Raw genomic sequence first — 23,126 nt, 5'->3', positions numbered from 1 at the left:
TTTATTTATTTATTTAATCCCCCCCCCCCGGTTGTCTGTTCTCTGTGTCTATCTGCTGTGTCTTGTTTCTTTGTCCCCTTCTGTTGCCGTCAGTGGCACGGGAAGTGTGGGCGGCGCCATTCCTGGGCAGGCTGCACACTTTCTTTCGCGCTGGGCGGCTCTCCTTACGGGGCGCACTCCTTGCGCTGGGGCTTCCCTACGTGGGGGACACCCCTGCGTGGCACGGCACTCCTTGCGCGCATCAGCACTGTGCATGGGCCAGCCCCACACGGGTCAGAGAGGCCCGGGGTTTGAGCCACGGACCTCCCATGTGGTAGACGGAGGCCCTATCCACTGGGCCAAGTCCGTTTCCCAAGTTTAAATTTTTTATAAACCATTTATAAATTTCCCATCTTGATTAAGGTTTTCTTGCCTGTAGCAGTTTGATATTATTGATGAATTCCAAAAATAAATATTGAATTATGTTTGTAAACCGATCTTTTCCCCTAGGCATATGAGATATATATTGGATTAAGTAATCAAGTAAACCTCTTGTGTCAGTAGGACATTCAGTCCCCACCCTTAGGTGGGTGGGGACTCACAGATAAAAGGCATGGCAAAGGACAGAGTTGAGGGTTTTTGATGTTGGAGTCTGATGCTGAAGCCTTAAGCTGGACCCCCAGGAAGTAAGCTCATAGAGGAAAGAGAAGCCAGCCCAGGAAGAGAGGAACCCTGAGCCCAGGAAGAAGCAAGCCCTGGGAAGAAAGGAACTTTGAACTCAGAGAGAAGCAAGACCCTGGAAGGGAGGAACCCAGGAAGCCTGAACCCTCACAGACATCAGCAGCCACGTGAAATAGACTTTGGTGAGGGAAGTAACTTAGGCTTACGGCCTGGTATCTATAAGCTCCTACCCCAAATAAATACCCTTTAAAAAACGAACCAGTTTCTGGTATCAGCACCCCTTTGGCAGACTAATACACTGCCCTTAGATTATATATGTGATTTCCTAGATTTTCTGAAAATTTGTTCTTTTATTCTTTAAAAAGTAAATCTTTAACTTATCTGGAGCTATTTATGTATATGGTGTAAGATGGAAGGACACTGTACCCCCAATAGTCCAGCTACGCGAGCAGTTTCTTTATTAGATTATCTTGCTTTATGAGTATGACACTTTGAATTATAAGTACTTTTGAAAAATGGATATGGATTTCCATAGGATATGAAACTAGAAGGATAATCAGTTTTTTACAGTTACAGAAGCTAGTGCAAAAATTAAATTCTCAAAACTAACAAAAACTTGGAAGAAATACAAATGAATATGCTTTCCTGAACATCAGTAGTGCATGAGAAAAAGAAATCAGTCTGAAATATTTTCCATTATTTTTGAAGTCTAGCACCTTCCAGGCTCTACTTTGGCTTCCTAGCTGAGCTCGCAATCATTCCATGCAGCCCTTTGGACTCCTCTACTGGATAATCTTTGCTCTGGAGCTCTCCTTATTAGGGAGATCCTATCCTATGTGCATCATGTTGGTGGTTTCTGCTACCCAATCTTGCTTCCACCCCTGTATGTTACAGCACTACTCCTCAATAAACCTCCATCTCAGTATTAGTTTCCTGAGGGACCCAACTAACAAACTGTATAGGTGCAATATAGGAGAGTTAGTAGTTAATAACCACGTAGACAGTTGTAAATCTGTCAATTAAGATTTGGGAAGTATCAGTGTAGAAAAATTCAGTTATCCAGGTTCCTGCCACTAGATCCAAGAATTTTGTGGTACATCTTTGCCCAGACTTAACTATTTGGCAACCATTCGACTTTAACAACTATGTGACTATGGAAGAATTCAATTTATCTCCAATAGATGAGGACTGACAAAGCAAAAGTAGAAAGAGCTGCACTACAAATAATTCAAAGGGGCTGGGAAAGCCAAGTAACTTAGGCTCAGGGTGTACCTTACTCACAAAGAAAATGTAAGATAGCAACATTTTCTTGTACCTACTTTTTTCATCCATACTCTTGCTTCACTTTCTTTCCTGATTTTTAAATTTTGCTTTTTATTTCCCATCTTCTCTAATCTGAGTTATAGTTATATTTTTAAGAATATAGTGTACATAAAAGGATTTGTAGGAAACCACCTACATATCTAATTTCAGAATATTATAAAGTATAAGATAAGATAACCAATGCCAACAATGAACATGTATGTGTATGGGATGTGGAAAGGGACTAAGAAAAGCAAAGTCCTAAATAAACAAAAAAACTTTCATGTCAATAGCCATAATATTCTTCTCTTTGAAATATAAGTAACAACCTGGAATCATATTTTACTAAATATGACTATATTTTACTAAATATAAATATACTAAACTAACAAAGAAAAATCTTGGCACAAAATATTCCCAGAAAACAACTAAGAATCCCTTATGCAGTTGTGGGCTTTCAGGGACAGCTCTCAGGGAGACTGCTGGAAAATTACATTATTAAAAAACCTCCCACTCTATTCCAGAGAAGCAGAAGTCAGCAGACGTGTCTGCTCTCAGACTAGAGTAGTTCTAAACAGGCTGTATCATTCAGAAGGAGAGACGATCTCCTATACTCCAGAGGTGACAGGCCCTTACCTGTTTCCAAAAGATGTGCCCTGAGTTAGCCAAACTGCAAAATTTTAGAGCACACAAGACTGCCCTTATACTTCTGACAACAACAATGAGTTTTGAAAAATTACAAAGTTAGAGGGAGCAGTCTCCAAGATTGCCCTAACTTTGACACCAACTCCAAGTTCGGGGGGTTCTTAAAACCACTGTCAGGTTTGATCATTCACTAGAAAAACTCACAGAACTCACTGAAGCTATTATATCACGGTTAGTTTATTACAGGGAAAGGACACTGGGCCAAAGGAAGAGACACATGGGACAGAGTCTGGGAGTCTTCCAAACACAAAGCTTCCACCATCCTCAGGATATGTTATTCTCCCAGCATCTATATATGACAATACACATGGAGTATTGCCAACCAAGGAAGCACGCGTCGTCTCAGTTTTCAGAACTCTTATTGGGACTTTACTATGTAGGCATGACTGATTGATACCCCATAAGGTTGAATTCAGTCTCCAGATTGATTGACACCACATGAAACATAGTCCCCAACCTAAATAACATGGCTGATTTTTCTGACAACTTAAAATATTATACCTGGTCAAAATAGCATTTCAGGTTAACACAAGAACTGAAATAAAAAAATACAACTTCTTAACCATTAAAAATTAACACCAAGACAGTGGGATGACCAATACAACAAAAAATAGGAAGGGGAGGGTAAAGGAAGAGTGAAAAATCAGGTAAAAACAGCAAGAAACACTAAACATGCCAATAATAACAATAATGTGAATAAGTTAAATCCCCATATTAAAAGACAAATTCTCAAACTGTTTAAAACAAAAAATAAGTACATGGTCCCTGTAAGGTATATGGCCCAAAACAAAATGAGATAGAAAGGTTGAAAAATCTATAGAAGACAAATATCAGACAAAATGTCACTTAAAAGCATCCAGTGGAACGAAGGTTAGTTTATACTGATAAAAGATACAATCTGCCAGTAAGACATAATAATCACAAACCTTTGGGTCTAAAAAAACTTGGAAATAGAGAAACTAAATTCTTTCTTTTTTTTTTTTAAAGATTTATTTTATTTATTTCTCTCCCCTTCCCCCCTCCCCCACCCCAGTTTTCTATTCTCAGTGTCCATTTGCTGTGTGTTCTTTTTGTCCGCTTCTGTTGTTGTCAGCTGCACGGGAATCTGTGTTTCTTTTTGTTGCGTCATCTTGCTGTGTCAACTCTCCATGTGTGCGGCGCCATTCCTGGGCAGGCTGCACTTTCTTTCGCGCTGGGCGGCTCTCCTTACAGGGTGCACTCCTTGCGCGTGGGACACCCCTGCGTGGCACGGCACTCCTTGAGCGCATCAGCACTGCGCGTGGGTCAGCGTGGGTCAGCTCTGCAAGGGTCAAGGAGGCCCAGGGTTTGAACCGCGGACCTTCCATGTGGTAGATAGATGCCCTGTCCACTGGGCCAAGTCTGCTTCCCCTAAGTTATTTGACATTACATTTTAAAAAAGGAAAATATTTCAATTTCTTACAATAAATTTACAATGTTTCTATGTCAGTGAGAATATGCTGAAACACTAGGGACCGTCTCCTTTATGTAGATATGTAGCATGTGGCATGTTAAATGCATGTGAGAAGTATGTTGACTCCAAACATACTGTAGAATTATTTGGAATTTTATTAAAGATTTTCAGATTAAACAAAAAGGACGATCTCATGGCAGAATAAATAACCTTGTTTCATTAGCACAAACAGGCAATGAAATTCCAGCCTGAGAAGTCTAAGCCTAAATGATATCACACAGACTAGGAGAGGATACTCTTTTTTATCTGTAATAAGTAAAGCCTAAATCACCCTAAAACCAACCAAGAGAATCTCTCAAGGAACTATTTCCTTCTATTTAGTCAAGCTTTGTAACAGTTTTTTTTAAAAAAATGTGCCTATACCACGAACTCATTAACTGTTTATGACTGCTTAGTTTCCTTCCCTTACTATACTGCAGAAAAATGAAACACCACAAATAACCAAATTTCAAATTTTTTTCCAGTGCTTCTTCACTGTTGCCCCAGAAAGTAACAACATTCAGCAGCACAATGTGGGGTAAGGAATTTTCTGGGTTAACATCCTCTATCACCTTTTGCTCACATACCCCAACTCCTATTACTTTCTGCCCAACTGCTCCCCCTCATCAATAAAAGTGCAGAGAAAGAACTTTTTCAATCAATACCAGTCTTCTCTTATGTCAGAAATTAGACATAGGGGCCAAAAAACTGGCAGAAATTAAAACAAGTTCACCAGAGAAAAAAGTCTGAATTAGAAAATATACTATATATTCTTTATAATAGAGGGGATTTTAATTTCATCTCACAGGAATCCTTTGCATTGCTTTTTAAAAAAAAATAAGTATATAAACACATATATGTATTACAGAAGTTGTAGGTCTACAGAAAAATCATGTAGAAAATTCAAAGTTCCCACACACCACCCATGCAGTTTTCCCAATTATTAATACTTTGCATTAATGTGGTACCTTTCTTACAACTGATGAAAACAATACTATTATATTTATACTAGTAACTAGTCCATAGTTTATATTAGAATTCAGTTTTATACAGCCCTTTTTAAAAAAATGTTTTATTCTGGACAACTTACAATTTCTCCTTTTAACCACATTCAAATACATAATTCAGTGGTGCTTCTTACATTCACAATGTTGTGCTACTATCACCATCACCCATTACCAAAACTCTTCCACCATCTCACACAAAAGATGTGCCATTAATCCCTATTCCCTAACCCCAACCGCCCCTGGCAACCTGTATTCTAGTTTTTGACTCTATAAAATTTGCTTATTCTAATTATTTCCTATCAATGAGATCATACAGTATATTTGTCCTTTTATTTCTGGCTTATTTCACTCAGAATGATGTCTTCAAGATTCGTCCACGTGTCCTATGTGTCAAAATATCATTCCTTTTTACGGCCAAATAATATTCCATTGTATCTATATACCACATGTTTATCCATTCATCTGTTAATGGACACTTGGGTTGTGCCCATCTTTTGGCAATTGTGAATAATGCCACTATGAATATAAGTGTGCAGTTATCTTTTTGAGTCCCTGCTTTCATTTCTTTTGGGTATATACCTAGAAGTGGAATTGCCAATCATATGGTAATTCTATATTTAATTTTCTGAGGAACCACCAAACTGTTTTGCACAGCACTGAGTTTAAGTTACTTTCCTCCCTCATTCTACTTTCTCAAGCCATACTGCTAAGAATTTTCAGAATTAAAGGTTGAAGTTGAAATATAAACCCCCAAACAATTCTGAAAGCATATTTTTATAAATGAAAAATGAAGACATACAGATCTAAAACATAATGGGAACATCCTGAAACACCAATATATTTTTATGTGCTCTACTTGCATATTCAAAAGCTACTAGGGAGATTTAAAAGACTATAAAGGCATTTCATGTTACGGGAAATAATTTTTGGTCTTGGTAGTATTTTCAAGGTTCTAAACATTGCCTAACATTTCACACTAAAATTCTAACTGTGAAAATGCTTTTTTTTCCCCTCAGTATTTTAAAAAAATTAATTTCTAATATATAGAAGATTTTTTAAAGAAATAAGCCTGGACCACATCACTGCCCTGCAACCTCCAATAACATTCCACTACTAGAGCCTACACACAAGACTCCCTGTTATTCTATTTCTGCCACTCTGGATTTGTAGATGTTACTTTAGCAGGTCCAAAGAATACTAATCTCTTCCTAAAATAAAACAGTTTCAAAGATTAGGTACTATGTATTTAATTTTCAGAGGCAAGTGGACATAAATTTAAACTTTGCCAATACTGGTAAGAACATATGTTATGAAAAAAAGTCATTGACTTCTGCCTACAAGTCACGCAATCAAAATGTACTTCAAAATAAAAAATTTTAAATAATCTATTCAATATTAAAATCCATTCAGGATTTGAATAAGTTTCATTTCATCAGAGAGAATGATTGTCTAGTAGAGTATAATCAACTAGCTAAGGGTCATTCTGCTAAATAAATTGTGTGGGGAGCCACCCGCTGTGAGGTCTGTTTACAGCCTCTCACAACATGGTGGAGTTCACAAATCTGCCCTGTCATTTCCTTATTCTTCTCCTCCCTGCTTCTTTGTTCTCCCCCTCCCGCCACTAGTCAGGTGACCACAGCAATACGCATGCCCAAGGCGCGAAACTCCGCAGACCGGTGCGAACTGTCAGCCAATCCCCTCCTTGGACGTCTACCACCCACAAGACCAGCCTATCACCTATGTACACGTTCCCTTCCCTCTCTATATATTCCCATGTTCTACCCCCAATAAACGAGGCTTGATCAGAACCCTGTCTTGCCGCCATTCTTCTCTCGACTCCTGCCCCTACCCCTGCTTCTTCCCACAGGCCCCTGGACTCGCCCCCACCGGTTTCTGGCAAAATTGAAAAAATATTTGGAGTCAAATCTCATAGGGAATCTTGAAGTTAATGAATAAACAAATATCAGCAAGAGTCCAAATTATTTTTGAGAAATTGTTAAAAGAGTACAATATTGGAGATATGGGGTAAATACTATTATTACTCCCATTTTACATATAAAAGGAAAGCCCAGAGATTGAGACACTTGCCCAAGGCAGGATTCAAACTTTGTCTATGACCATGTTTTATGAAGAATATGAATGGAAAACTACTAATGGAGAGAGTCTAAGTTATTTAGCCAAAAAATAATGGCATCCTAAACCAGGGTAGTAGCAGTGGGAATGGAATAGTCAGATATGTAAGACATTTATTTATGAAGCAGATTTTTCTGGATGTGTTTATAGATTAGTTGTATTAAGAGACAATATCTAATTTTCTCGCTTGTGAAACTGGATGAGGAGGCATAGGAGTCTCAGCATAAAATACTTACGAGGTAGTAAAGTGAACCTCTCTTTAACTTTGCGACTCCTGAAAGGTCTAGGCTGGAGAAAATAAATTGGAATATATAAGCATAAAGTGAAACTGCTGGAGGGCAAGCAAGTATCCAGGAAAATGTGTGTACCGTAAGAGGCCTATGATAGAAGGAGGGTCACCAAAATATAAGGAAGAAGCAGAGAAAAGGCCCAGAAAACAGACAGAAGAATCTGTAAGTGAGGTAATCAGGAACTTAGGGGGGAAAAATCAGGAAAATGTGGACTCTCTGAAGCCACAGTCAAAGTTATATTAGGAGAGGCAAAAGTGAAATATGCCAAGTTGATCAAGCTTAGATAAAGACTGAAGGGTGTTCACTGTACTTAATTATACAGGAATGTCATTGGTGACCCTGACTTTTCAAAAATGTCTGGAAACAGAGATCATTTGGGGAAGAAAATGATTTCATTTCAAAGAAGATGACTAATAACAGTAAGTTACTCAGTCCTCTGTTTCTTTGCTAAAATGTTTATGTACATTTTCCCCTTCACATTCTAGGGGCCTGGATTAGACTAATGGGTCCTAGTCATTTCATGTTGGATGACCTCTGTGGAACATTTAAAAGAAATTTGAACACTAGAATAAGTGTATATTTGATTACTAAATGAACAAAAAAACCTGTATATAAAACTGCTCTGGAGTCGATAATGCTTTTAAATTTAAAATTAAAAAAAAAAAATCACAAGTTGTTTGAAAAAAACAAATACCTAAGACATTTGTGTAGCCAGGATATTTGTGTGGGTGCAGTGGTCCCTTATGATAAATCAGGACCACAAATTGAGAAGCCATGTGTGGATAAGGTGGTCTTCAAAGAATGCTTCCAACTTTTAAAATCTGTAATTCACTAAATTTTAAAAAATTACCAAATTACAGACCAATTTCTTTAATGAACATGGATGCAAAAATCCTCAAAATACTTGCTAATCAAAAACTCATAAAAAAATTACACATCCCAATCAAGTGGGCTTTATACCAGGTATGCAAGGATAGTTCAACATAATAAATCAGTGTAATACAGCACATTAATAAACTGAAGAAGAAAAATCACACGATCATTTCAATTGGTGCAGAAAAGACATTTGACAAAATACAATGTTCTTTCTTGATAAAAAACACATCAAAAGACAGGAATAGAAGGGAACTTTCTCAATATGATAAAGTGCATATTTGAAAAACCCACAGCTAACATTGTACTTAAAGGTGAAAGACTAAAAGCTTTCCCACTGAGATTGGGAACAAGAAAAGGATGCCCACTCTCCCCACTGGTATTCAATATTGTGGTAGATGTTCTAGCTAGACTAATTAGGGTAGAAAAAGAAATAAAAGGCACCCACATAGAAGAGGAAATAGTAAAAATTTCACTATTTGCTGATGACATGAACCTGTACTTAGAAAATCCCAAAAATTCCACAGTGAAACTATTAGAACCTACAATTTCAGAAATGTGGCAGGATACATGATTAATATGCAAAAATCAATAGCATTTCTATACACTACTAATGAGCACACTGAGGAGGAAGTCAGAAAAAATTTCACTTAAAATAGTAACTAAAAAAATGAAATATTTAGGAATAAATTTAACCAAGGACATAAAGGACCTGTATTCAGAAAACTAAAATACATTATTAAAAGAAACCACTGATGATCTAATTAAATAAACTTAAGGATATTCCATGTTCATGCAATGGAATCATTAAGACCTCAATTCTACACAATCTGATCTACAGATTTAACATAATCCTGATAAAAATTCCAATGTCCTTCTTTGTAGAATTGGAAAAGCCTATCACCAAATTTATCTGGAAGGGTAAGGGCCCCTGAATAGCCAAAAATACCCTTAAAAAGAAGAACGAAGTTGGAGGACTCTCACTTCCAGACTTGAAAGTGTTATTATCCAGCTATAGTGGTAAAACAGCATGGTACTGGCATAAAGACAGAGAGATGACCAATGGAATCAAACTGAGAGTTCAGAAATAGACCCTCACAACTATGGAGTGATTTTTGACAAGGGTGTCAAACCCACTCAACGGGGTCAAACAGCCAGCCTATTTCTACAAATGGTCCTGCGAGAAATGGTTCTCTATACCTCAGAGACAGAAAGAGGACCCTTATCTCATACCTTATATAAAAATTCAGAATGGATCAAGGACCTATATATAAAATCTAGAACCCTGACACTCTTAGAAGAAAATATAGGGAAACATCTTCAAGATCTTGTGGTTGGTGGTGGTTTCTTGGGCCTTAAAACCAAAGCTCAAGAAACAAGAGAAAAAATAAACGGGGTTGCCTCAAAATTAAATACTTCTGTTCTTCAAAAGACCCTGTCAAGATGGACAATCCCATTCCAAAAAAACAGAGTTATCTACGACTACAAGCAAAACAGTTCCTTTCATCTGCCCCATAAGATCCAGCCCCCCTCTCAATCAGAAGCAGAGCAGGCATCACCATCCCCAAATCATTAAGACAGAGGAACAAACAAATAGAAGGGGAGAATGCAATCATGGATGGAAGTAGACTTATTATTATTGTTGTAATAGAAGAACTTGTAATATTGATATAAAGGTAGTGACTATCAGAAGTTCTGAGGCGAGGGGGAGGGAAAAATAAGAATTGTTTTGTATGATATTGCAACGATGGATACAGTCCATTATACATTTTGTCAAATCCTGTAAAACTATACAGTGAAAAGTGTAAGCCACAATGTAAACTATGGACCATGGTTAGTAGCAATGCTTCAATATTTGTTCATCAAGTTTAACAAATGTACCACAATGTTATTAATAGGGGGAAATGTGGGAGGGGGAGGAGTGGGAAACATGGGAATCCCCCATACTTTCAATGTAACTTCGGTGCAAAAACTTCTCTATAAAAAAAGTTTATTATATGGCAAAAATAAAAAAAATTAAAAGGCAAAAAAAAAAGATAAAAAACCAGATAAAAAAACCAGTGAGAAAAAAATCTTCAGAAACCTTATAACTGATAAGGGATTGATCTCCATGTTATATAAAGAGATCATACAACTTAATGAAAATATGACAAGCAACCCCAGTAAAAATTGGGCAAACGAACTTAGGTACTTTTCCAAAGTGGAAATACAAATGGCCAAAAGTCACATGAAAATATGTCCAAGATCACTAGCTATTAGGGAAATGCAGATCAAAACTACAATGAGATATTGTCCCACATCATACAGAACAGCTATTATTAAAAGGACAGAAGGGGAGTGGATGTACTTCAGTGGTTGAGTGCCTGCCGCTCACATACAAGGTCCTGAGTTCAATCTCTGATACCACAAAAAAAAAGAAAAAAGAAAAAAAAAGGACAGAAAACTTCATGTGCTGGAGAGGTTGTGGAGAAATAGAATACTCCTTCACTGCTGGTGGGACTGTAAAATGGTGCAACCTCTATGGAAGATGATCTGGCAGTTCCTCAGGAGACTTAATATATAATTGCCACATGTCCAGCAATCTTGCTACTAGGAATATATTCAGAAAAACTGAAAGCAAGGACACAAACAGGTATTTGCACTCTGATTTTCATAGTGGTATTAATATTTAGATGGAAACAACCTAAATGTCAACCAATGAATGGATAAATAAGATGTAGCATATTCATACGATGAAATATTACACAGCTTTAAGAAGAAATCAATTGGGAAAGCACATGACAACATGGAGGAACTCTGAACATGTTATGGTGGGTGAAATAAGCCAGAGACAAAAGGACTAACATTGTATGGGCTCACTGATACAAAGTAAACTCAATGATTACTTATGGAGTTGTACTATGAAGTATACATTGGTGGGAGATGGAATGTGGGATGAAGAGGAGAAAATACTGGATGTATGTAGAAAGTTTAATAAGATCAAATATAAGTGTAAATGGTTGGACTTGATGACACATTATATCGAGTGTAACAAAATTTATGGATGTGATTGTGACTGAAACAAGTAGTCTAGGAAGATTAATATTAGTTGGAGAACAGCTGGAAGATAATATTGGGAATGTAAAGCAATGATTTTAGAAGTAGACCAGGACTGTGGTTAATGATATAAATGTAGAAGAATGTTCTACTATAGGATGTAAAGAATGTGGTGATACATGGGAAAAAGATAACTAATGTAATTTATGGACTACAGCTAACATTGTAATGTTTTTGTAATGATAGCAAAGTTGGTATTATATTAATTTTAAATGTAAAAAAAAGAATATAGGGCTTGGTTTTGTGATCTATGAATACAATCAAGCATTTTTTTTTTTAATTAAAAGGAGGTCTTGACTATGTTCCTGTGTTCATCTGTGTATCTTTCTGAATACTAGAGGAATAACTGAGTTAACAGTTGGAATTAGATGAAAGTGCCTGAAGAAGAACTTTCTAGGAGTAATATTTCCATAACTTGCTGATCTGCCTTGTTCTGTTCTTTCATTTTTGTGAATTTGAAATAAAATTAATAAAATAAAGGAAATTCAAAAAAAAATTATTGAATCAAACTTGCATAACAGATTTTATTATGGCTCAAAATGGAATATGATTAAACTTTTAAGTACTTCAAACTCAAAAGCTACAAATTGTGATGTCTTTAGTGATACCCTAAAATTTCCATTATTAAAAAAAGCATGAATGTTTTTCAATTTTGCTTTACAAATTTTTGTTATCTCTGGAGTAATATATAAATTGGATATTGCATATACTACACATGAAAATCTATTAGTTCATTCTATGCTAATTTTTTGGGGGGAGGGGGCATTCTCTATTTATTTTTCCCTTTATGTATCTTCTTTGGCCATAATCCTTGACATTTGCCAAGTGGAATTTTGGGACTTCACCAGACTGTAACAGAAAATAACTAAGTCATGCTGATGTTACCTTCAAAATCTCTCCTGGATAAATTCCATTCATTTCATCAGTGTTACTCTGTCCCCCAGTTCAGGTCTTTTCATCTCTTGCCCTGATTATGGAGCAGTAACACTAACCATCCTTTCCAACTTCCCTCCATCACCACTCTGACCAGCCATCACCTATGTAAAACTCTTCTAATGAACTGATTAGTTTTTTTTACATTAAGGCAAATATTAACCAACAAAAACCACTATTCACTGACATGCAACCCTTAACAGACAACTTTTCTCCACTACTTCATTCCCTTAAAAATTATAGCTGGAAGCAGATGTGGTTGAGTGCCTACCTCCCACACAGAAGCTCCCAGGTTCAGGTCCAGTGCCTCCTGAAAAAATAACAAAAGCAACAAGCAAAAAAATGATAAAACCAAATCAGGGAAGCCAATGTGGCTCAGTGGTTGTGTGCCAGCTTCCCACATATGAGGTTGCAAGTTCAATCTCTGGTCACAGGTTCCACATACACACACATACAAAATATATATAGAAGTATATATATAGCCATTGCTCAATTTTTCCATCGGCTGAAACAAATGCTTCTCCCCTACTTACAAAACCCACTGAAATTGCCAATTTAAAAGTGCTACCTAAATATATACAAAATTCTCCAACCATACGGAATACATAAATTATTAGCAGTCAGTTATATTAAGGTAGTCTGCTAGTTAGTAATTCAGAGGGCTAAACTATATATATAAATATATATAAAGACTAGGATAGGCTTTCAAGTATTTATTGATCAACAGTAGCTAAGATACAAATTTTGGCAAATACACAAGATTACAGCTACAGCCCACAAATTCCATGAGGCAAAAAATGGTTTGTGCAAGTGTTTTACCCATTTTATTTTGGATCAAAGCAAATCATTTTATATTCCAAACAATGCAAGGTGTTGGTGGAGGGGGGATGTAGGGAAATTCTGACATTATACACATTGTTTTGCAAGCTCACTTCTCTAATTAAAAAAATTAAAAAATAAATCATTTTAATGAAGTTCAAGTTACTCATGGAATTCAATCTTAACGTCTAATTTTTAATGACAGATGAATAAAAAAGTTATTCTGATAAAACTGCAATAAACTATGGAATTTAAAGATCATCACAAGTGTTGACTCAGGCAATATTAAACTGAAAAGTGGATTTAAGGAAATCTATAATCTATAATCTGAAAGGTAAGTTGCTAAATTCTATTCAGTACAAAACAGGATCCCTGGGGTGAACTGAAGTAATGTTTAGACAAAACCTTTTATCACGTATAGAAGGTTTCTTTACTTTTGAAGATAATAGAATTGAGAAGTTTTATTATTTCTCCTTTATCCATTATATTCGTGATTAAAACTAACAAATTAAATAGAAATGACCAATTTCAGACATTTAAAATTGACCATGTGGGGAGATGGCATCAGACTAGGCAGGCAGGGCTCAACTCTCTCACAAAAACAAAGGAGAAAGAGCCAAAAGCTGTCCAAACAACCTGCATTGAGGGGTGAGCATAAAGGGATAGTGCTACACAACTCCTAGGAGGGTGAGGGGCAGATAGACAAAGAACCTGAAATAATAACTATGAGTTACTAACCTTCCCCTCATCCCCTCACCCCCTCATCCTGTGGAGGCGGGGAAGGGCGCCCCTCCCCCGCCCCCAAGATTTTTAACTTGGGTCACTGCAGCTGACTGAGAGGGGAACAGATATCTTCTTTCCTGTCAGGTGTTACAAGGGAAAAGGAAAAGGGAAAGGGAGTCGGGTGCTTTTCTTCAGTGAATTCAGCCAGCAGAGTCCACTTAGAATAGCAGCTGTGGCCAGACCAAAACAAAGGAAAACAGAAATTGAACACCTCTGCGGAAAGGTGCATTAATGGGCCCCATCTGCTGTCTGGTCTGGAAATTGCACGGGAAAAACTGCTTTTGGTTTTCTCTGTATACTAATTCCTAGGAGAGTTAGGCTGGGCAATTCTGAAGACAGTAAAAGTTGAACCAATTATCAAAGAGCTGTTAAAAAAAAAAAATGGGCAAGACAGAGAAACTGGCCATCAGAGTAAATTCAGATGCCTAGACATCAGCAAAAAATTACAAGTCATACAGAAAACAGGAAGAGATGGCCCTGCCAAAGGAACAAACCAAATATCCAGAGGAGATACAGGATTTAAGACAATCAATGATAATTCCACAACTTTCCTAAATCAAACCAAAAAAGTGAAAGAAAATATGACTAAAGAGACAAAGGATATTAAAAAGACACTGGGTGACTGACAACCAGCAAGATGGTGGCAGAGTAAGGAGCTCCTAGAGTCAGCTCGTGCTATGGGGCAGTTCATCTAGTAAGCCAGAAAACATGAAGGAGTTGAAACTAATTATAGAAGTTCAAACAAATCTCCTTAATAAATTCAATGAGATGGCTGAAGAGATTAAGGATATTAAGAAGATGGTGGATGAGCACAAAGAATTTGAGAAAATTCTGAGGAAGAAGTCAGGAAAAAATATTCCATTTACAATAGAATCAAATATTTAGGAATAAACTTAACTAACAATGTAAAGCACTTGTTAAAAGAAAATTTAAAAAGTCCTAAATAATTGGAAAAACATTCCATGTTCATGGATTGGAAGACTAAATCTAAGGTATCAATTCTGCCCAAATTGATACACATTCAATGCAACCCCATAAAAATGCCACCAGCATTTTTAAAATAAATGGAAAACACAAATATCCAATTTATTTGGAAGGGTAAGGGGTTCTGAATAGCCAGAAAAATCTTATAAAAGAAAAGCGAAGTTGGAGGACTCTTACTTCTGGACTTTAAATCATATTACCTAGTTACAGTGGTAAAAACAGCACAGTACTGGTATAAGAGAGACATATAGACTAGTGGAACCAAACTGAAGGTTCAGAAACAGACTCTCATATATATGGTAAAGTGATTTTTGACAAGCCTGTCAAACATATCCAGCTGGGACAGAACAGTCCTTTCAACAAATGGTGCTGGGAGAACTGGATATCCATGGATTACGGACTGAATAACACAGTAAAACAGAGGTGGATGAAAATTATGGTTGATGGTGCAGATGCAAAAGCGTCCTAGTGAGCCAGAGCAGATGTACATCATTATTGCAGGATGGCGGGAATGTGGAAAAGCGTGGGAAAACTACAACTGGAGTAACCTATGGACCATGGTTAACAGCAATAATATAATATTCATGCATCTATGCCAAAGATTTACTGTGTTGATAACGGGGTATATGGAAAAAGTTTACTTAATGTACGCTCGATGATATTATCTCAAATCTGTAACAAATGTTTCACTATATTGTGGTGTTTTGATAGAGGGCTATTGTATGGGAATTCTGTACATGTGCCTGATTGGTTTGTAAGTTCACAACCTGTGTAATAAAAATATATTTAAAAAAATAATAATAGGTTGGGTTGGGGGAAAATAAACCAAATATAAGATATGGACTAGAGTTAGTAGTAAGATTTCAACAATATGCTTTCTTTTTTTTTCTTTTTAAAGATTTGTTATTTCTCTCTCCCCTTCCCCAGTTGTCTGCTCTCTGTTTCCATTCACTGTGTGTTCTTCTGTGACCGCTTCTATCCCTGGCAGCAGCAGCACCAGGAATGTGTTTCTTTTTGTTGCATCATCTTGTTGTGTCAGCTCTCCGTGTGTGCAGCGCCATTCTTGAGCAGGCTGCACTTTCTTTTGTGCTGGGTGGCTCTCCTTATGGGGTGCACTTCTTGTGTGTGGGGCTCCCCTACGTGGCAGGGCACTCCTTGCGTGCATCAGCACTGCACATGGGCCAGCTCCACACGGGTCAAGGAGGCCCGGGGTTTGAACCGCGGACCTCCCATGTGGTAGATGGACGCCCTAACCACTGGGCCAAGTCTACTTTCCACAATAATATGCTTTCATAATTTGTAATAAATGTCTCACAACAATGCCGGGGTTGGTGGTGGGTTGATGTATGATGTCAAACATGTTTGCTTTGTAAGTTCACAACTTTTACTATACACGTACTGTTTATGTATATGCATAAATGATAAAATAATAGTAATAATAGGGTAGGTTCAGGGAAGAATACACCAAATGTAAGATACTTTGGTCAGTAGTAATATTTTCAGGATGCTCTTAAAAAATCATTAGTTAAAAATGTTTCACGAAAATGTAAGGCATTGGTGGTAGGGGGAGGTATGATACTCCTGTATGGTTATGTATGTTTGATTTGTAAGTTCACAACTATTACTATACATTTACTGTTTATGAATGTTTATGAATGAATGATACGCTTCAGTATTAAAAAAAAAAAAAAGAAAAAAGACACTGGGTGAGCATAAACAACAATTTGAGAGCCCTCAAAGAAAAGTAACAGACCTTATGTGAATGAAAGAAACGATGGATGAGATTAAAAATACATTAAAGGCATATAAGTGCAGATTTGAATCATTCGAAAACAGAATTAGTGATTTGAAGACAGAACATCTGAACTGGAAAAGAAAGGAGAACAGAAAGAGAAGAGAATGGAAAAAATGGAAAAGGGCCTCAGGAAATTGAATGACAATGCAAAATGCACAAACATATGCATTATTGGTGTCCCAGAAGGGGAAGAGAATGGAAAAGGAGAAGAATATTTGAGAAAATAATGACTGAAAACTTCCCAACCGTTATGAAAGACATAAATATCCAAGAAGGACAACACACTCCAAAGAGAATGAATCTGAACAGACCTACCTTGAGAAACTTACTATACAGAATGACAAGTATCAAGGATAGAGAGGATTCTGAAAGCAGCAGGAGAAAAGCAAAGTATCACATACAAGGGAACCTCAATAAGTTTAACTGTCAATTTCTAATCAGAAACCATGGAAGAGAAAAGAAACTGGTATGATGTATTTAAAAGAACTGAATGAGAAAAACTGTCAAACAAGAATTCTGTATTTGGCAAAAGTGTCCTTGAAAAATGAGGGTGAGTTCAAAGTTTTCACAGACAAACAAAAACTGATAGACTATGTTACCAAAAGACTCAAATTACAAGAAATACTAAAGGGAGTGCTGCAGCCTGAAAGTAAAAAACAAGGTTGAGAGACTTCAAGAGTGAAGACTGAAGATTATTAAGAAGGGCAAATTAAATAAAAAATAGACAATAGTATGATAGGACAACAGAAAGCCAAAGGACAAAATAGATGAAGTCAGTAATGCCTTTTACAGTTACAACATTGAATGTTAATGGTTTGAACTCCCTAATCAAAAGACATAAACAGTTTGAGTGGGGAAAAAAAATGAGCCATCTCTGTGCTGTCCATAAGAAACTCACCTCAGTGATAAGGTCACATTAGGTCAAAAGTGAAAGGTTGGAAAAAGATTTCCACACAAATAGCAACCAAAAAATGAGTTGGAGTAGCGAAACTTATATTGGACAAAATAGATTTTAAATGCAAAACTGTTATAAGGAATGAAGAAGGTCATTATATACTAATAAAAAGAGAGGCAATTCACCAAGAAATAGCTGTTCTAAATATTTATGCATCTAACTTGAGTGTCCCAAGATGCATAAGGCACACACTGCAAAGCTGAAGGGAGAAAAAGAAAGCTGTCTCCACAATAATATCTGGAGACTTCAATACACCACTCTCAGTATTGGTAGAACATCTGGACAGAGGATAAAGAAACAGAGCTTGAATAATATGATAAATGAACTAGACCTACTGATATCTATAGAGCACTGCGTCCCAGAACATCAGGATATACAATCCTTTCAAATGCTCATGGATTCTTCTCTAAGATGGGCAACAGAGCAGGTCACAAGAAGAGTCTTAATAAATTTTAAAAGATTGAAATTACACAAAACACTTTCTCTGATTAACAGAATGAAGCTGTCATCAAAACCTCCCAAAATGAAAGGGACTGGATGGCTTCACAGTGAATTAAACCAATCACTCAAAGATGACCTCATACCAATTTTGCTCAAGCTCTTCCAAAAAATTTAAAAGGAAAGAACACCTCCAACCTCATTCTATGGAGGCAACATCACCCTAATACCAAAATGAGATAAAGATACTACAAAAAAAAAGAAAATTAAAGACCAATATCTCTAATGAATACAGATGCAAAAATCCTAAACAAAACATTTGCAAACCGAATCCAAAAGTGCATTAAAAGAATTATCTACCATGATTAAGTGGGTTTTACCCCAGGTACGCAAGGGTGGTTCAACACAAGAAATTCAAGTGGTGTAAAAAACCACACTGATAAACTGAAGAAAAATCACATGATCCTCTTGATTGATGGAGAAAAGGTATATGGGAAAACACAGCACCCTTTCTTGATAAAACACTCCAAAAGATAGGAATAGAAGGAAGCTTTCTCAATATGATAAAGTGCATATATGAAAAAGCTAGCTACAGCTAGCACTATACTCTATGGTGAAAGACTGAAAGGTTTTCCATTGACATTAGGAACAAGACGAGGATGCCCACTGTCACCACTGTTATTCAGTACTGTGCTAGAAGTTCTAGCTAGAGTAATAAGGCTAGGTAAAGGGAAAAAAGGCACTGGAATAGGAAAGAAAGTAGTAAAACTTTCACTAATCGCTGATATGATCCTGTATCTAGTAAATCCTGAAAAAAGTCCACAACAAAGTTACTAAAACTAATAGACAAGTTCAGCAAAGTGGTGGGATACAAAGATTAATATGCAAAAACCGATAGTATTTCTATATACTACTGATGTGCAATCTGAGGCAGAAATCAGGAAAAAGAATACCATTCATGGGAAACGGACTTTGGCCCAGTGGTTAGGGCGTCCGTCTACCATATGGGAGGTCCGCGGTTCAAACCCCGGGCCTCCTTGACCCGTGTGGAGCTGGCCATGCGCAGTGCTGATGTGCGCAAGGAGTGCTGTGCCACGCAAGGGTGTCCCCCGCGTGGGGGAGCCCCACGCGCAAGGAGTGCGCCCGTGAGGAAAGCCGCCCAGCGTGAAAAGAAAGAGCAGCCTGCCCAGGAATGGCGCCGCCCACACTTCCCGTGCCGCTGATGACAACAGAAGCGGGTGCCGCTGACAACAACAGAAGCGGACAAAGAAACAAGACGCAGCAAACAGACACCAAGAACAGACAACCAGGGGAGGGGGGGAAATTAAAAAAAAAAAAAAAAGAATACCATTCATAATAGCAACTAAAAAAATCAAGTATTTAAGAACAAACTTAACCAAGGACATAAAGGACCTGTATTAATGAACTACAAAACAATGCTAAAAAAACCTTAAGATTTAAATAAATGGAAGGACAGTCCAGTGTTCATGGATTAGAAGACTAAATATCATTAAGATGTCAATTCTACCCAAGCTGATTTACAGATTCAACACAATCCCAGTCAAAATTCCAAAAGCCTTTTTTGCAGAAATGTAAACACCAATAATCGAATTTATTCAGAAGGGTAAGGGGCCCCAAATAACCAAAAATGTCTGTTTTTTAAAGAAGATCTATTACATTTTTACTTACATTTTTCCTGCAATCTGGACCCTAATCTCCTTTATTTCAAAATTTCCTAACACTCTCTACCCCCACCAATCAACAACTTCCCCTCCCCTCCCCCTTTTCCCTAGAAACCTCCAATCCACTTTCTGTCCTTACAACCAAAAATGTCTTAAAAAAAAAAAGTTGGAGGATTCTCACTTCCTGACTAAAGCATATTACTTAGCTAGCATAAAAGCAGCATGGTACTGGCATAAAGACAGAAACACTGACCAATGAAACTGAATTGAGGACTCAGAAATAGAACCTTACATCTACAGTCAAGGGATTTGTTTTACAAGGCTGTTAAGCCCATCCGGCTGGGCCAGAACAGTCTAATCAATGAATGGGCTGGGAGAACTAAACAGCCATATCCAAAAGAAAGAAAGAAGACCCATATCTCACACCTTATACAAAAATTAACTCAAAATTTATCAAGGACTTAACTATAAAAGCGACAACCATAAAACTCCTAGAAGAAAATGTAGGAAAACATCTTCAAGATCTTACGGTAGGCAGTATTTTCTTATACCTTATACCTGAAACATGAGCAACAAAAAGAAAAAATAGAAAAATGGGACCTCCTCAAATTAAATACTTTTGTACATCAAGGGACTTATCAAAAGGGTAAAAAAGGCATATGATTCAATGGGAGAAAATATTTGGCAGTCACATATCTGATAAGGGTTTAATATCCATGATATATAAATAGATCATACAACTCAATGCTAAAAAGAAACTGATTGAAAAATGGGCAAAAGACTTGATGACAATTGGCCAAAGAAGAGATAAAATAGAGATGAAACACATGAACAAAATATTCAACATCACTAGTGATTAGGGAAATACAAATCAAAACTACAATGAGTTATCATTTCACACCATTAGATTGGCCACTATTAAAGTCAGAAAACTAAATATTGGAGAAGATGTGAAGAGATAGGAATGCTTATTCACTGTTGGTGAGAATGTAGAATGGTACAGTCATTGTGGAAGACTGTGTGGCAGTTCCTAAGGAAGTTGAATATAGACCTGCCATATGACGTGGTAATACCAATACTAAGTATATACCCAGAAGAGATGCGAGAGTGACACGAATAGACATCTGTACACTGATGTTTATGGTGGCTTTAATCGTGACTGTCAAAAGTTGGAAACCCAGGTGTTCATCAACCGATGAATGGCTGAGCAAACTGTGGTATATACACATGATGGAATATTATGCAGTGGTAAGAAACGATGTTGTGAACATATGGTTGAACGTGGTAGACATTACATTGAGTGAAACAAACCAGACAAAAAAGGACAAATAACGCATGATTATGCTTTTATGAACCAAATATTTTATGTTAAGTTATGGAACTAATAAACAGAACACAGGTTACCAGAAAACAGAATGAGGGTAGAGAGTGGAAAGTTGATATGTGCAGAATTGGTTAAAAGGTTGTTTGTAACTTTTGGGAAATGAATAGAAATTGTGAGAGCACATCAGGCTGTCTGTGACTAGCAGAACTATAATATGGGTATGCCAGAGGTTGAAAGGGAAAGCCTAAGAACATTAATATTAGAAGGAAAGCTAAAAAAGGTAACATGGGACTGCATAACATAGTGAAACCTCATATAAAACAAATATGGGTGCACAATCTTGCATATATAAAATTGTCTTTACAAAATATAAATACAGATAAACTAGAGAGAAGGAAACAAGAGCAGCTATGTACAGGAGGCAAAGTACAGAGAGACGGAGGTGATGAGCTTTTTATTATTATTACTGGAATAATGAAAATGCTCTGAAAATGATTGAACTGATGAATGCACAACTCTGTGATTATAATGAATACCACTGACTGTACACTTTGGATAGATTTATGCTTTATTAATATCAATAGAATTGATTTGTTAAAAAAAAACTGACTAAAACAATCATGTGTTAACTAATGCAAAGAATTCCATGATAATCACTCTAAGCAGCCCATTCTAATGCTAGAAGAAATGAGATTTAATATTTTAATCTTATTTTACAGGGATGTCATTAAGGTCAGGGAGGAAAAATTACTTTCCCCAAAGTAACAAAGCTAGTGCAAATCTCCCAGTTCTCACAGTCCGTTGGTGTTTCTACCACCCTGTAATGTATCCATTCTGCATTATTATTTTTTTTCTTTTTTAAAGGCAATGTTTTGTCTCACATAAGAAAGATTATCAGGATCTTCCATGGTCTAACACTATGCCTGACATACTGTAGAATCTAAACTATGCTAGTTCCTTCTCCCATCAAAATCTCACTTAAAACTAATTTGACTATTCTTATTAAGGTCAACCTTAAGAGTATAAAATGGAAATGACTTGCATTTGACATAAACAAGTGATTCTCAAATTGGGATTTATCTGACCAAAGATTTCTCTTATTTACTCTGGAACTACTATAGTTACAACCCCAAAAGAAGAAAAAATACACACACACACCATCCCAGTATTGTTAAATAAAGCCAGGTCAGACACCTAAAGGATTTAATTGTGTCATTTCAAAGTCAGTTTTAAAAAACCATATAAAACAGCTAACCAGATATTCTAAGAAATCCTGTAAAAATTCAGGCTGTAAAAAAATTCAGGCTGTAAAAAATCCTGTAAAAATTCAGGTTAGATGCTTGATCTAACATCGGAGAACCTAGATCATGCATGTTTCCAGGTAAAACAGAAAAATGAGAGATGTTCCAGCTAAAAAAAGTTTAAGAACTACTTCCTATTAAAAAGTAAATACCATTAGACAGCATTTTATTTTTTAGAACCTTTCTGATATATCTATCTCCATCTAATCAATTCTTTTGCTTTTGTTAACAATTACTGTATTTGCCTATGCTCCCTTCCCCCAAATCTCTTAAAAAACGTGGAGTGGCTCGTTATTAGAGGTTCTTATTGATTATAAATCACCAAAGCAATTCAAATCACAACATACCAATCGCTAAAGGAATTTCGCTTCCTTCACTAGTTAATTAAATGCATTTATCACGTCTGCAAATGTTCCCCGTACCTACAACATTAGGAATAAATGCTGTGTCACTGAGAAGAAAATCAGATGTTTTTCTGATACCAAAAGGAAACTGAAAGAAAGTCGCTAACCTGCGCCCTCGGGCTACCCCATTCCTTACGAAGGCTGCCAGACATAAATATTCCAAACCCATTC

The 23,126-nt window shown here is 36.7% G+C and overlaps 1 protein-coding gene across 1 annotated transcript in view; it reads right to left on the bottom strand.

Moving 5' to 3' along the window:
- Positions 1–23,126, bottom strand: part of TOMM70 (translocase of outer mitochondrial membrane 70) — a 51,132-nt gene that overhangs the window by 27,070 nt on the left and 936 nt on the right. The window lies entirely within an intron of this gene.

The sequence above is a fragment of the Dasypus novemcinctus genome, chromosome 4 (assembly GCF_030445035.2).
Source record: "Dasypus novemcinctus isolate mDasNov1 chromosome 4, mDasNov1.1.hap2, whole genome shotgun sequence".
NCBI classification, from domain to species: Eukaryota; Metazoa; Chordata; class Mammalia; order Cingulata; family Dasypodidae; genus Dasypus; species Dasypus novemcinctus.
The sequence above is the reverse complement of the archived record's forward strand: the minus strand, read 5'-3'. Positions and strand labels throughout refer to the sequence as shown.